The sequence below is a fragment of the Lepisosteus platostomus genome, chromosome 10, assembly GCF_059453375.1.
Source record: "Lepisosteus platostomus isolate fLepPlt1 chromosome 10, fLepPlt1.hap1, whole genome shotgun sequence".
NCBI lineage: Eukaryota > Metazoa > Chordata > Actinopteri > Semionotiformes > Lepisosteidae > Lepisosteus > Lepisosteus platostomus.
In genome coordinates this window covers 15,062,437-15,079,901 of record NC_142620.1, presented here as the reverse complement: position 1 = coordinate 15,079,901, position 17,465 = coordinate 15,062,437, and the positions used below count along the sequence as shown (strand labels likewise).

At 36.2% G+C, this 17,465-nt stretch overlaps 1 protein-coding gene across 2 annotated transcripts in view; it reads left to right on the top strand.

Annotated features, from left to right (window-relative positions):
* rgs6 (regulator of G protein signaling 6) overlaps positions 1-17,465 on the top strand; it is a 140,378-nt gene that overhangs the window by 65,548 nt on the left and 57,365 nt on the right. The gene's annotated exons all lie outside the window — the stretch shown is intronic.

Here is a 17,465-nt window from a genome sequence, read left to right as displayed (position 1 = left end):
TATCCAGGAGATAATGTTGCCAATTTCCACCACCTGAGACCTGCTAGTCAGGAAATACAGTATTCAGTTGCAGACAGAGTTGCGTAAAACCAGATTCTTGAGTTTTGGGACCAGCTTGGCAGGAACAATTGTATTAAAAGCTGAGCTGTAATCTATAAACAATATCATAGCATACTGTAGGTGCCGCACCTGTCTAAATGTTCGAGGCCAATATGTAGTGCTAGATTAATGGCATCATCAATTGACCTTTTTGAGCAGTAAGCGAATTGAAGTAGGTCGAGGGAGTCTGGGTAGTGCAATTTATTTATGATGTGAATTCCACTGGGCAGTAATTGTTCAAACAAGTAATCATGGTCTTCTTAAGCAGTGGCACAACTGTGATTTTCTTGAAGCACTCTGGTACCACTGACAGAGACAGAGAGGTTAAAAATGTCCATACTGTATATACAGGATATAACTGACCAACGCAGGTTTTACAGACACGAGAGGAGATACAGTACCATCTGGGCTGGCTGCTTTGTGGGTTTTCACTCTCTTTAAGGCTCTACACACCTCATACTTATAGAGCTGAACACAAAGCCCCCTGATTTAATGGGAACCTTGATAGCAGCAAAATGTTTGGTAATATTACATTATACAGTAAAGACACAATGTATTATTACTGTGCATTATATTTAAGACGAATGCACTGGAATTTCACACCTCTATTGTGTAGCTATTCCGAGAAAACTTGACAATTATTATAAAAAACATTATACAATAACTGTATCCATGTAAATTGTGTTTGTAGCATAATTTTAGACAACGGTGATGTCAACAATGAAACGGCATTTAAATTGGCCATTAATCTTTCATAATCTTGTACACTTTGCTGTGAGGAAATGGAACAAAACGATTTTCTAGAGTTCAAGTGATAATAGTACAGTATATGGTCTGAATCTTAGAACAATTATTTTGTGAGCATCTAACCCTTTTAAAAGCACAAGGATACATACAGTTAAACCATAAACTATGCAGACAGTTTCTGCTATGCTGTAATACCAATTCCAATACTTTACATTTTGCTTTGCACCCTGATTTTTCATTTAATTGTTTACCTCTGCCTCTCATGTACAGTATGTGAGTAAAATCAGGTAATAAAAAATACATTGTTTCTGTGACAGAATGACAGACAATGACAGAGAGCAAAACAAGCTAAGCAGCATTTATACAGTATCCTCATACTTTACAGCATATTTATACTTCAGCTTTTGTTTATTTTTATATTGATATTTCTGGCACAGGTTAGCCCCTTTTGTTTAAATAATATGTCACCTTAACACATCTCCTAAGAGGCCATGCCAAGGTAATATGTTCACTGTAGTGAAAAATGCAAAAAGATAATTGACTCAAAAATAAATCAATGCTATAGTTTCTACAAATTTTCCCTTTAAGTCAGCAACATATAATTTAGACATCACTATAGCCAAATATTCTAATTCTAATAATTACAGTTTAAAAATAAAAGATATTTCAAAAACGGAAATGATAAAGGTTTCAATTAAACACTTAGGAGGCTTTTTCTAACAGCTTTTCTGCTTGCGTTTTTGTTATATTCCTACTGGAACATGTCATTATTTTGATTGTAAGATGAATTGGATACAGTGACAGGACTAGTAATTAGATGGGGCGAACACAAGCAAAAGGGTGAGAATGAGATGCAAGGAGATTTGAAGGTCTATACAAAAGAAAATGTTATATGTCACGCAGCAAAATTGTGAAGTGTTTTTACCAGTATTTCTAACTCTGAAGTTATTCTGCTTGTTCACCATGATAAATATACTGTAGGTCTCCTGGTCTTATGCAAGATAGAAGAAAAGGCTTTTCCTTAATTTCCAAATATAAGTGTGAATTAGTCAGTCTTTAATGTTTTTGAATGTGTTTTTAAAAGAATTGCCCCTTTCAGGTAACTGAGAACAAAATTGCAAAAATGACTAAGGCAACTTTTTTGTAATATCTGTTCAGAACCATATACAGTATATACTTTATATACAATGTATACAGTAGCACTGTTTTCTCTCCTGTAATGCTCACAAAACCTGTATAGCAGTGGGTAAATTCCCACTGTTTGAAAAAAAAACTGAACACGTTGCCTATGGAAAGTTACAAAACCTACAAAACAGGAAATTGTACTATTCTTTTTACTGCACAACAAAAATATGTTGATGTAGTCACACAATTTTACCAGTTTTAGAATTCACAGCAAAAAATGGAAGATGGGTTATTCCCAATAACACCCTTACTCACTAAAATATTTTTTATCTTAAAACATCACCTCCAGCATTGTATTTTTATTAGAGTGAAAATAATGCTACCTTTATTTGAGGCAAGTGACTTTGTCATTTACTGTGGCAGTGATAGAAAGTTTAATAGAGGGTAAAGGGAGATATTAAAATGATTTAAAACCAACCTTTGTGCCCTTTGTTTCCTCAATTTTTCAATCTATTGTCACTTGGCAAGCTTAGCATTTTTTTTCTTCCATACTATTTGAGATTTACTCCACCTTTTGGCAACTTTATAGTCTGCTGTGTGTTTGACTTATGCAGAAGAGGGTCTGAGGTCAGACTGTGATTGTCCTAGTTTGATGTATCACCATAGATGTAGGTATGCTATGCATCTGCTGGTGGTGGGCTCACATGGGCACAGCTGACAGTTCATCTCTACGGAGACCGAACCGAGACAGATTGCCTGTCTGAAAATGTCCCTGAAGAGACTTGTAGCTCTGAAAATTAATCCACAGAGAACAAGGAATAAAAAATATGGTTAAGTCTATATTGCTATTTTAACAGGAATGTACTAAACACCACTGCACTATCTTGTTTGTCGGCCTAAAGAAGCTAATGAGATTACCACAAACATTACCTTTAAACATATTGGATTGTTTATACTGTATATATCCATATATACATACACAAATGACAGGTATGAATTAAATATCTGTGTTAGGCAGGTGCCACATCAATCACTCCTGAGTGTCTAATTAAGAACCGTCTCTTGTTTGCTGAAACCAGACCTTGTTCTTGCTCAGTCACCTCTTGTGTCCCTCATGAGTCTATTATCAGCCTCCGTTCTTTAATATTATGTTATCTTCAACTGAACAGGACCAAAAAGAAATTACTTTTTGATAGGCTCCAAGCATCAACTGCAGAGACTGACTTCTTTGTCATTCTCTCTCAGTGACTTCTCTGATGTGATCTTGGTTTCTTTTTTGATCCCACTCTCACCTTGGAGGTGAACATTTCTCCATTTCTGAAGTCCACTTTAAACAACCGCTGATTTTTTTTCTTGCACACTCCCCTAGTTTTCCATAGCAAATATGAAGTACCAGCAAACTGGAACTCGTAACACTTGCCCTGCTAGTATATTTTATTTCCTACTTTAGTAATTAGGTACTGTTTAGGTTACCATTTTTCTGCCATTTTTCTCATTGATACTGTGCTCTACCATGGCTGTCAGGTCTTGAACTTGAACTTGAACTTTATTGCCATATGTAACCGGTACATGTACTGGTACAATGGAATTCTTACAGAAAGTCTCTCGATTGTTAAAACAAGTGTAAAAACACAAAGTGCAGACAGTGCATCAAGACAATATACAAACAAACAGTAGACAATGTACAAGTTAACAAGTAAACAGTTTGAATGTAAGTTTGAATGAATCTTAGTCATAAAGCTTAAAGCATCTATACCTCTTGTTTCTATAAGCATTCCAGATTATGTTTTTTTTTGTGCTGAGTTCTCATATTGTGGTTGAGTCGTTGTTGTTGAGTAGACTGAATGAGGATCCTGGTGAATTGCACAGAAATGTTTAGAAAATGTATGATATATTCAATGGATAAATACTTTTGCTGCTCTCGGAGACAACTGTATTGTGTATAAAAGCACTTCGAAATGCCATCATTTACAAGTTTAGATTATTCATTAAAGACTAAGACACACTGAACTCATCATTGCATTTATACATGTGTAAAAGACTAACTTTTATACTGATCATCAAAAGAAACTTAACATATATAGATTTTGGATACTGACTAAATGTTTTTGGTGTCATTTTTGTTATTTTACTTTATTGATCATTCATGAATGGCTATGATACTGTACACCCGAATGACTTTGATGCATAATCAGAAAATAATCTCATTAGTGAGATTGATTGGGCGCATGTGATGAGGTGATTTAACCTGTTGAATATCAAGCCACGTGAAAACATAAATATCAGTAGAATCAATATTCCTTTCTTAACAAGAGGACAATGTCATTATTCCATTGGTATCCAAGTCCAATTTACAGTAGTAATGAATCAAAGTTCATTGTAGGCCACTATCTATCATGGAATTTCGTGAGTGTGTCAGAGACGTGCAGAATAATACTCTAACCATTGTGTTCAACAGACAAATCATTTCGGGTCTGTCTAGTCTGTATATAGCTCTGCTTGTGGTAATTATTTTGTGGTGTCATTTTCCTAAGTAATGTAAGTAATGTTTTGATGCTCAGTATAAAACAATAGAGCCAATAACATTTGTTACATTTGTAATGCCTGATCTTATCTTTTTTTTGAGACATTGCCAATATATCTATTACAATTACAATTAGTTTAATTAAACTCTTCCACACTAAAGCCTATCGTGCTGAGAATGATTGTGGGAGGGAGGCAAGGCAATTAAAACAGCAATCTGCTGTACAACTGTTATAGCACAGTTAGATGATAACACCGAATGTGTATGTTTGATTTGTTGTGCTTGGCAGGTGAGAAGTCAAAAAGACTTCGCAAGTTGCTGTCAGCAAGGCAATAGCCCAGTATGACAAGTTGAACTGTGTCAGACTCCATTTCATAGTGTAAGAAAACAAAAATGGGAGGGTGTACCATGCCTAGAGTTAACTTCATGACATGTTTCTCTTGAATTAAAGAAGTGTTGACAGGCTACAATACACAATTGCTGCAGCTACCCAATCACTGGTGTGTATAAACCCTTATCTTCTCCAAACTAACACAATGTCTGTTGTGATAAAAAGGGTCAGCACATGAGAAGAAGTGGTGCTGCTTCTGTTCAGTGTGTTATCTTAATCAATAACTGAAATAGGATTGTTATTAACAGTTTTGGATTAGCCTTTGCATGTTGCAAAATGTGCAATCTTGTGAGCCTTGCTTTTTTATTTTATGTTACACTAAAATGGCCTACTTACATCATAATCACCCCATTTATCTTCACACCTTTTATAAACTGGGGTAAGCCTATCATGGAAGTGTGCTACTAGCTTTCTCTGGTGCCTGGAATACAGTAGTAGCTTCTAATAAATAAATAAATCTATTTCACAAGCTCTGATAGGTAAATCCTAAGAGCGCTGGTTGGATTAATAGGTTGCCCCTTTGACCTGAGGAGAAATAATTTTCAAATCAAATTAGTTCCATAGTCTCAAATGGACACTGAATTGATTGAAGTGACTCTGATGCAAAGTCAACAAATATTTCAGCCCAATAGCACCAACATTAGAAACAGAGCAAAGAATTACTATACTCCACCACTCACACCTCAAATTTAGCATTTTCCAAGAATTACTGCAAACAGTAAAACAGTGACCAAAGCCCATTACCTCACTCAATTACAACTCCAGTCTGAACCAGCCTATGTACTGTACTAGAACTTCATTTAAAGGCACAACCACTTGTTAGTTCTCGAAGAAATCTTAATATTACTACATCCTTCTACCATCCATATCCTACCAAGACACCTTTCCACTGAGACCAAACCTATTTTAGTAACAATTTACCGGTATAAAACCACTATATCTGTGTTTCCTCTAACATGTGCGCGTGTGGCTGGACAGTAACTTTGGTCCAGAGCACAAAACATTCCATGTTGCACAATAATTTAAGAAGCAGCTTTGCTTAAACTATAGATTTTACTGGCAGATGAAGTTATGCCATTCCAGAACAATTCATTGTTTTGAAATTAATCATTATAGTTAATGAAATGAATTTTTTGCTAATTCTTTTTCATAAGAATGAAGTTCCCATGTCCCTGGATGATTCGTGCAGTTTATTCACAAAGCTGGCTCAGAGAGAGGAATTGAGTCAGCTCAGAGAACGAAATGAGGAACTTTGTACATTGTACATTGCTAACTCTATAATGTCACAGAAAGCCCTCATATTAATAATGTTTTTGAGTTTCAACAATATGTGTTAAAGCATAATTTCCTCTTTATTGCAGACAACTGTATTAATTTGACTGTCCAGAAAGTTTTAGATTTCATCAGATTATCCATCCATCTTCCAACCGCTTTATCCAATACAGGGTCACAGGGGAGTTAGAGGCTAACCAGGCAAGCAGCAGGCACAAGGCAGGATACACCCTGGAGGAGATGCTAGTCTCTTTCAGGACACATGGGGAGAACTTACAAACACCATGCAGATAGCACAAAAGGAGTTGAATCCAGGACACAGCACTGGAAGGCAGCAATGCTAACCATTGCTGTTAGCACTGCCATGCTGCCCTAATAATAATAATAATAATAATAATAATAATAATAATAATAATAATACCTTCTGCAATATGAGTGCACAATTTTGATTTAAGGTTTCACTAATGTACACATTATTATGTCTTCAGCTATAAATAAAAATACACACTATAGTAAATAAATACTTACTAATTGGTGTCTTATTTGTTATTCCACTGTTAAATATTTAACCGTTAATCTTGATATGATCTTAATTTTCCAGAAATAAGACTTTTATAAATTGTCATGTTCTCCAAGAATTATTGCACATTTCCCTTGGTGAGATGTTTATAACTGAAAAATAAAATTGATGTCACTGTTGTTTTAACCAACTTATCATCATATACTGTATTACCAGGTCGTAAGAAATGGTGTTTGTTTAAACAAAAACTTGGGAGGAAGACAAATTCTTGCAATTCTGTTTCCCCGTGCATATACACTGTAAGCTCTCTGCTTGTATAACAAAAGATATGGCCCAGTGGACATCTTTTCTAGCACTCAATATTTTGTTTGATTGCAGAACGATGTGTTTCGCTCTCTGTGTTGCTTACATTTATCGTATTCATTTCCTACAAGCCAGGACCAATATCTCTTTCTTGCTTTTTTAATACCAAACCTCCACCAAAAACAGGCAGCTCTGCTCTGCCATGCCATCTGCATTTTTCTATCAGCTCTCCTGATATAATGAATAAAGCATTCCAGAAACAATTCTGAGAGGGAACCACCTGTTAACTGGAAACAATTGTAGTGTAAGGAACAGGTAATCTGACCGAGTGATTTGTATGTGAGATTCCATGTCAGGAAACTGAGCTTCTGCTGTAGGATATGTTCTGTGTGGAATTAGTCACACCTCTGGGCTATTTAATAGACTTACTGTATAAGAATAGCTAGTAGGAAAAGGGTTTCAGCTAGGAGGAATCTGTGCTTGGAAGGAGGAAGAGTGAGAACTGCAGAGGGGGGTTCTTGTTAGTAACAGAATTGTCTGGTTTACAGGCTTGTAAGTGATCACAGAGAGTGTGAGATGTGAGAGAGAAAGCAATAAATTGGCTGCTTCTGTGCCAGGGATGCAAGTGTTGTTTACAGAGATGCATTCCTGGCCAAACAGGATCTGCCGGGATCATACTGTAAGTGATCAGGAAAGTTACTGGTTCTGTTGAAAGAGTAAGAAAAAAAGACTTGAGCTGAAGCGATTTTAGTGATTATGATTGTGCGACACTGAAATAATCTCATCTAGTAATCTAGTACCTGATTGAATTAAAGTGAATTTGTGAATATTAAGAATCGGCTGTCATTATTTGGGTTGAATACTCTAGTGCATGGTTATTAATGAAGAGCTAATGAGAAGATCTCATAAATGTGATGGCCATGTGCAATTCTTAGTGACTAATTGAGGCTGAGTGAAGTGTTAGGGAGGAGACCTAGTGACTTGTATAAATAGAACAAAGTTGACTCTGGATAATGTAAACAATTTTCACCCCATCTCCAACTTACCCTTTCTTGCAAAAATTCTAGAACATGCTGTTACAATTCAGTCAAATAATCACCTCATTGCAAATAACCTTTTCAAACCCCTCCAATCGGGCTTTCTGACAACTTCACAGCACAGAAACTCCCCTGTTCAAAGTCACTAACGATATTCTAACAGCTTATGATTCTGGATATCTTCCTATCTTCATTCTTCATGATCTCATTGCTGCTTTGACACTCTTAACCAGGATGTCTTACTTTCTCATCTTGAGATGATGTTTGGAGTTTCTGACACTGCTCTCAAATGGTTCAAGTCTTACATCACTGATCGCTGCGTCTTTGTCTCTCTTGTAGGATTTAGATTTGAAATTGGTCTCGTTAAGTCTGGTGATCCTCAGGACTCGATACTGGCCCCCCTAGCATTTACATATTACCACCTGGTCAGCTTTTAAGATTACATGGCCTCAACTATCATTTCTATGCTGACAATACTCAAATCTACATCCATACCAAGCCTGACACTGATGTGGATGTCTCTATTCTATCTAATTGCATCTCCGACATAAAAACATGGATGACTCAAAATTTCCTAAATCTTAACTGTGACAAGACTGAAGTCATGCTTATTGGCACCCCTCACCAACTTTGTAAAGCCAATGCTGTAACCCTAACTGTGGATGGCATGGTACTTGAACTTCAGTCTAAATTGAAAAACTAGGGGGTGATATTTGATTCAGGCTTGACATTTGACCCACACTGCAACATATTGCCAAAACATCTTTCTTTTACCTCATCACTAGACTACGTCCTATGTTATCACTAAATGTGGCTGAAAAGGTAATCAACACATTTGTCTTCTCCCAAATTCACTACTGTAATGCTCTACCCGCTGGGGTTTCTAAATCCACATTGAACAAACTCCAGTATGTCCAAAATTTGGCAGCCAAAATCCTGACCAGGTCAAGTGCAAGTATTCACATTACTCCTATCCTGGAGTCCTTGCACTGGATTCATGTAAAGTTTCGTGTCGACTTAAAAATTCTCATGCTCACCTGTAAGGCTCTGCATGGTTTGGCACCTCAGTTCCTACTATTGTCCTACTCCCTACTTTGCAACCTTTGCTTTTCTAATTCTGGTGTCCTATTTGTCCCCCAAGCCCATCTACACTATGGGTGACAGGGCCTTCTCCTGTTATGCCCCAAAGCTCTGAAACTCTATCCCCAAAGAGTCACCTCCTCTAAATTACTTCAAATCTAGACTCAAAACTGTCTTCTTTAGAAGAGTTTTTATTTAACTGGTACTGTTCTTTACCCCTCTGCTCTTACTGTATTCAGTATCCCCATCTACTGTCTCCTCTCATTGAGTATTCTCATTGCTCATATCTTGTATATTTTATTGTTGTTGTTCCATAAAGCTCTGAGAAGCCACCTTTAAAGGTGCTATATAAAATAAAGTTTATGATTATTATTATTATTATTTCTTTCAGATTTTCACAAGTAGAAGGATGAAAACTACTGTACCTAGATTATCAATTTAACACTATATTTTACGTTCCATTTAGCTTCATAAATGATTAAGCATAGTTTCATTAATTTTTTCAGTGAATACGGTGTTCTGTGTTCATTTTGGTCATTTCGTCTGTTTTATAACAGATAAAGTATAGCAGTACAAAGTACTATGTTGTGCTACAATCCCAATCCCATAAATGTAGGAATCAGGCAAGTCTTACTCCATTAACTGAATAAGTTACTAACAGCATTGCTATTTCGCTTTATGGTTCCTCATTGAGTACAGTAAATACAATAGGAGGAACATTGTCCAACACTATAGAAAAAGAAAATAAAAAAGTAGAGAAAGAAAAAGATAGACTTACTCACACAAACTCATCTTTAGGCCCTGACTCATGTACTTCCTGCATGCCAAACTGAAATGACAAGCATCACTAACAGAATGGTTACTTAGAAAATAGTATTGTATTTGTGCCTCATCCACAATATTGTATTGTTGTATAACATGGCAGTAGCTACACTGAAAACTAATTTGACAGATAATAGTTGAAGATCCATGAAGAAAATGCTTGATTATATCTTGGTCAATAAGTTGATCTATGTTATTATTTTTACAACATGTTTAGTAAGATATATCAAATGCTATTCTTACCTTTACTCGTTATATCTTCCTTTACTTTATGTAATATTGTATCTTTGAAATGTAATGAAATATTTGACCTTCATGAGGTGGAATTATACTGCCTTAACACAAACCATGGCCAACTCCAAGTTTAATAGTCAGGATATTTTTTCCTGAACATAAGGAGTCCATTTGTCAAAGATCATTTAAGTACTCACCATTAAAATGAATGCATACTGCAGGACTGGAACATTTTGTTTTTTGATATGTTCCCTTTGTAATCAAAACATGAACTAGTAAATGTTTTCTAATATCAGCGTACAACTTCTGTCAGATTTCATTCCCTACTTTGCTGTGACATCTTGTAAACTATTTTCTAAATGCTAAAGTGGAAATGTCAGTATAAAACATCTCTTCAAAGAGACTGAGAGAGCCTGTTTGTTTGACTTTGAGGTTGTATACACTTTTTCTAGCTTTTCTCTTTGAGCTCCCTTCAGTTCCTCTCTCAGTTTCTATTTTTACTCACATTGTCATTAAGAACATTTTATCTCAGTGGAAGCTGACAAGCCCCACTTTTCAACCGAAAGATATAATAGGGCTTAAAATGATCACTGCTTAGCCATTTTTAACATTCAATTAATAATAAAAATATGCATTAAAATATTCTTGGACTATTTTTAAACATGAGCCTAATAGAAAAAAAACTGAAGTTACAACAATGAAATAAAAACAGAAACGTCAGTTGCATTGAAAACAAAAATACTGAGGTTAAACAAACTGTAACACTAAAGTTAGAAGACCAAGGCAGGATCTGCGGGATTTGTTCTCTACTATATATAAATAGATATCTTCAGCATTTAGCATAATAACACTGTTTTAACTCAAATACTGTGCATTTTGCTAGTCTTTTTTAAAACAGGAAAAAGCAAAGGCTTTGTGTATTTTTTCTGCAAATGGAAAACAGTGACTAAGCTAAGAGATCTAAAAAACTTGAATTAACAGGATACTTCATAGACAAACTTTCAAATATTCAATAGCCTTATCTAAAATAATTCAATGTTTGAATAGGCAGTGCCTCTTCAATTCACTGCTAATGTACTTTCACATATCTGTTTTTCTTTTCCATTTTCCTGGTAATGTCCACTGACACAATTATACAATTAAAAAACGAATTTACATAGCCTTGAACTTTCAATTTTTTTCAGTTATCATATTGAAGAACCATAAGGACAGTTGTATTTCTAAATCTGTCTGGTTAGTGTAATATACTGGTTAATAAATTGATGGGTTATGTGAAGGACTTGACAATTGTGCAGCTCACTGGTTAAATAGGTGAAGCATAATGTAGAAGTTGAGTGCTTTGCCACAGGAATTCTGCAATTTAATGTAACAGAGCTCTGAAGAAGGCAGGCACTCTAAATGAATCAAGAATTCTGAGCTCGAGTGTACAACATTGATTGGCTTACTGGCAGTTGAGCAGATCATAAGTTGTCAGGATAAAAGTTTAAAATGTCAGCAAACATTTTGAAACGCAGTCCCAGATTTACTGGGATGCATACCACTTCAATGCATTGTTATAACCTGTTATCCCAGAGCTTCATTCCATAACATAAAATGTGCTCTGGATATGCTGTATGTACACATCATAGAATTTGTAGTTTTCATATAAGGAATACAATATAATGAAAAATACACTAACATTTAAAGAACAAATCATAGACTGAACAATGGGAAACACTTGCACTTACGAAACAAAGTGAAATTATTTTTCTAGATTTATTTGTGTATCCCTAAATGTAATACAACATGTACAATCATTAAAATGACAAAGCATAACCATACAAATATGGAATAATTTACTTCACTTTTTGCGATAACATGTAGGACTAATATTCTGAACACTATTGATTGCTATGTATGCCATACAGAAAACATTAATGAATTTGTGGTCGGACATGTTCAATTAGAATAAAAATCATATTAGAAGAATTCCACCATTCTTAAGACAATTGTCATTCTACTCTAACTCTAACTGTAGTTGTAAGTAAATGTCAAACAGCATAACATACAGCCTTTGTTTACGAAGTATTTGAAGACATCATTCTAATATCAGGTGCTATCACAATCAGTTCTTTCCGGGCCCTATGCGGACGACACGATCCAGAATGTGAGGATACAATAGGGAAAATAGTCATGCAGGAGAAGGGTCTGGAGACGGGGGGTGTGTCCGAGGAGTGCAGGTGTCCAGGGGGAGTGAATCCAAGGCGAACAATCCAAGGGTATATCCAAAGGGGGGATCCAAAACTGGAGGTAGAGTCCAAGACCAGGGAATCCATCCAAAGGAACTAAAAACACAAACCGGGTTGGAACCGGCGGGGCAGGGAATCAAGAACGGGAAACTAAAAGCAAGACGGAGCCAGGCACGGCAGGACCCCCGGGCTCTCACGAAACGGGATTCAATGAGAAGCCTCAGGCAAACGCCTGCGTCTGGCTTTAAAGGTGGAACTAAAGAAGGGGTGGGCAAAGGAACAGGTGTAAACAATGGGGGAAAACGAGGAAGGGCTGGAGCGCCCTTAAGAGGGAGAGTAGCGACCGTGACAGGTGCCATCTGTTGTTAAATAAGACTTTTGATATAGGTCTGCTATGGTCTTACTAGACCTTCTCAATTATGTGATTTGTATGAGAACTCAAAACAGTAATCTGCATCTTTATTTTTCTGTCATGTTACATAAAGATCCAGTTTTCAACTTAAATTAATTATTTTAGCATTTCTAATTTCTAAATGCATTACAATAATGAATATCCTAGCATTCTGTTTTTTAATTAACAAAATTCCTTCTACAGCATATCAGTGGTTGTCCATGACTGATTATATATGCTGTAATGTACTGTAGGGGTTGTTGTAGTTTTGTTCTTTAGAAGAGCTACTCATGCTCAATACTGTGAAGGCTAAACTTTATGTTCAGTTCAGTTTGTTTCTCATATGCACAACTGCATTTAAATATTTATTTGCATGAATGCTCCAAAAGAAAGACATTAAAGGAATCACCATAAACATAAACACAGAAGAGCAGTAGCAACAACAGCAAGTTGAATAACATATAACTTAAAAAAACAGTAATTTGAGAGTTTGTGAGAAGAAACTGTCTCTGTTTGTATTTGACATGAACATTATTTGATATCCCTGGTTCAAAATGAGTAAGGTTCACCAAAGAAAGAAACATATATTGTACTGTATAGAAATAATGGATCTGGCATCCTTAATATTTTATTTTAAGTAAGCCTGCACTATTCTTAACAAGTTCACAATCTATTTACACTTTATATTGCATACCTGCTCAAGAAATAAGTGTTAGTCAGTTCACTTTGACTGAAAATTAATCCTCTTCAGGGGATTTGAATGCTTGCATAGTGGTAAACTATATCAAATAAGCAAAGAGACATGAAACAGAACTCAGAATCCCACTTTAGTTAAAAATAAATCCAATGCAATTCTTAACTCCTCGTCTTATAGAAAATAACAAAACATACCCCATGATCCAGAACTGAAAGCTCTCTGCTCTCTTTTGACACTTCTGACTTTAAAATAATTGAAAATGATTGTTTAAATGTTTCTGACAAATTTGGGTACATTTTTTAACACAGTTTTTTTTAAGCAAGGTTTTGGTTTACAGTATGTTCAAGAAATGCCCAAGCTAGGGTTAGGGTTACTACACATAGACAGTTGGATGTGCATTTGCTGTGGTTTAGGATCCACTTGAAATTCAGAAAAAATGTTGTTTTCTTGTTTCCACAAAAAAGAAAAAAGGCTAAATTTTGGAGCCATTTACCTGTCAAAAATGGTCACAAATCAAATGTTTTAAAACATACTTTGTACATGCTAAAATCTTTTGTCTTTTACATTTAAAAACAACTAAAATGATCAATTTAGCCAGTCGCCAGGGTTAATATTGATCCTAGTCTCTAGACCGCAGAAAACATGCTCCTTATACCTGCCATTTCAGGAGCAGCTTACAAAAAAGGAAATACTATAAATTTAAAAGAAATTCACTACAGTTACATTGAAAATCATACATTCATAATCATACAAACATACTAAGCCTCTCCACTGTCTTCAGTGTTAATATTGATCCCAGTGTCTAGACCACACAAAACATGCTCCTTATACAAAAAAGGAAATATTACAAATTTAAAAGAAATTCACTGCAGTTACATTGAAAATCCTTATAACACTTCCTAAAATGTTTCTGACTAATTTGGAGTTATTTCACTCATTTTTTTAACACTACCTTTTTAGGCAAGGTCTTTGGTATTTGTTATAGAAGTGTCTGAGCTAGGGTTAGGGCTAGGGCTAGGGCTAGGTTTAGATTTACGGTTTGAACAAACATAGAAAGTTTGTGGCGCATTTGCTGTGCTCTAGGATGCATTTGAAATGCAGGAAAAGTGTTGTTTTGTTGTTTCCTCAAGAATGAAATTTCTACCCATTTTGACGTTTTTACTAAGCCTCTCCACTGTCAAAAATGGTCACAAATCAGTAGTTTTAAAACATACTTTGAACATGCAAAAATGTCTTGTCTTTCACATTTTAAAACAAATGAAATGATACATTTAGCCAGTCTTCAGTGTTAATATTGATCCCAGTGTCTAGACCGCACAAAACATGCTCCTTATACAAAAAAGGAAATATTACAAATTTAAAAGAAATTGACTGCAGTTACATTGAAAATCCTTATAACACTTCCTAAAATGTTTCTGACTAATTTGGAGTTATTTCACTCATTTTTTTAACACTACCTTTTTAGGCAAGGTCTTTGGTATTTGTTATAGAAGTGTCTGAGCTAGGGTTAGGGCTAGGGCTAGGGTTAGGGTTTGAACAAACATATAAATTTTCTGGTGCATTTGCTGTGATCTAGGATGCATTTGAAAAACAGTAAAGGTTTTTTGTATCCTCAAGAATGAAATTTGGCCCTTTTTTGTAGTTTTTACAAAGCCTTGTCACTGTCAAAAATGGTCACTAGTCAAAGGTTTTAAGGCATACTTTGAACATGCTAAAATCTCTTGTCTTTTACATTTCAAAACAAAGGAAAGAGATTTTAGAAAATTAACTCTTGCAGCCTTTCTTTAGCTAAAGACAATGTCCTCATATGAAAGACCTTTGCAACCTAGCTGTCGTTTGAACGGGAATTTGCCGACTCTCTCAACAGTGATGAGGTTATCACCATATTCAATTCCAAGCCCCGACATCTGCGTCTGGTCTAGAAGGCCAAAACCTCACAACAGAGGTAGGCACTGATTGTTTTTTTGTGTGTGTCTGCCGTGGCATAGTAGCATTGGTAGCCCAGGTAATTGTTGCTTAACCTGTGCGTGTGTTGTAAATTAGAGGGGTGCCCCCATGCTGGCAGGACAGTCAGTTAGAGCCCGGCCCACCCAAAAATCAATTCCTGGCTACGCCCATGTGAGCTAGGGTTAGGGTTTGCACAACACCTAGACAGTTTGTGGTGCATTTGCGGTGCATTAGGATGAAAAGTGTTATTTTGTTGTTCCTTCGAGAATGAAATTTGGCACAATTTTGCAGCCTTTGTTAAGCCGTGCAACTGTAAAAAATTGGAAGCCATACTTTGTACATGCTGAAATTTCTTGTCTTTTACATTTTAAAACAAATAAAATGATAGACTTAGCCAGTGTTTAGTTTTAATACTGGTCCTGACCTCTAGGCCGCACAACAAAATGCTTCTTTTACCTGCCATTTCAGCAGTAGGTTAAAACAAAAGAAATACGACATTTTAAGAATATGTGGAATGTATATTATTTTTACATCTCTGTTTTATATTGCATGTGTCATGTATAGGATGATATGGTGGTACAGTGGTTAGCATTTTTGCCTCGCAGCTCTGTAGCTGTGGGTTTAATTTTGGTCCTGAGGTGCTATCTGTGTGGATTTTATATGTTCTCCCTGTGTCCCCGTGGGTTTCATCTATGTGTTCTGGTGTCCTCCCGAGTCCAAATTCATGCTGGTAGATTAATTGGACCTTAGTTGTGAGTGTGTACATTCTAGGATAGGCTCTGGCTCCTCCACAACCCTGAATTCGAAGAAGTGGTTACAAAATGGATGGATGTAATGTGATCTATATATCCCAGTTTTATACAAAGTAGATATGGATTTACAGTGGGTATAGAAAGTCACCACCCCCTTTCAAAAAGTTTGTTGCCCTAAAGCCAAAAAGTAGACAAATAAAATCTGACTTTTTTTCAGTTTTGTTTACAAATGGCACCTTGCAACATCCAAGTGAAAAAAGAAAGCAAATTTTCTGAAAATTAAAATTAAAAAGTAGAATAACTGGGTTGGAGAAGATAACACCTCCCTGAGTTAATACTTGGTAGAAGCACCTTTTGCTTGAATTACAGCCTTGAGTCTGTTTGGATACATCTCTACCAACTTTGCACACCTAGAGGCAGGAATATTTACCCATTCCCCCTTAAAGAATCGTTCAAGCTCAGTCATACTGCGTGGTGATTTTCGATGGGATTTAGGTCGGGGCTCTGACTAGGGCACTCAATTGCTTTGGTGGTGTGCTTTGGGTCATTGTCATGTTGATAGCTGAACCATCTCCCCATTTTCAACTTCCTGGCTGAGGGCTGCTGGTTTTCTACAAGAAATTCTGTATTCTGCACCATCCATCTATCCTTCTATCCTGACAAGTGCCCCAGTCCCAGCTGAAGAGGAATACCCCCACAACAGGATGTTGCCACCACTGTGCTTTACTGTAGGATTGGTGTCCTTTGGATGGTAAGATGTATTGGGTTTTCACCAGATGTACTATTTTTCGTTCCAGCCAAAAAGTTTGCTTTTGGTCTCATCTGACCACAGCACCTTTTGCCACTTGGCCACAGAATCTTTAATGTGCTTTTTAGCAAAGAGACTTGATGTGGCTTTTTTTCTTGCCACCTTCCCAAACAGGCCAGATTTGTAGAGCGCTTGTGATATTGTTGTCACATGTGAACAGTGACCAGTCTTTGCCATTTTTTGTCTTTCCTACAGAGGCTTGTAGCTTGTTCAAAGTTGCCATTGGCCTGTTTGTAGCCTTTCTGATCAGTCTCCTTCTTACTCGGTCATCCAGTTTAGGTCTGGGTGGTGCCATATGCCTTACACTTCTTAATGATGGTCTTGACTGTGCTCCATGGGATTCTTAAAGCCGTTGAAATCTTTTTATACCCATCTACTGACTTTTGCCTTTCCACAACTTTATCTCGAAGTTCTTTTGAAAGTACCTTTCCACTCATAGTGGATTATTTTCTTTGAAATGCACTTCCAAACAGTGGAATCCTCTAGAA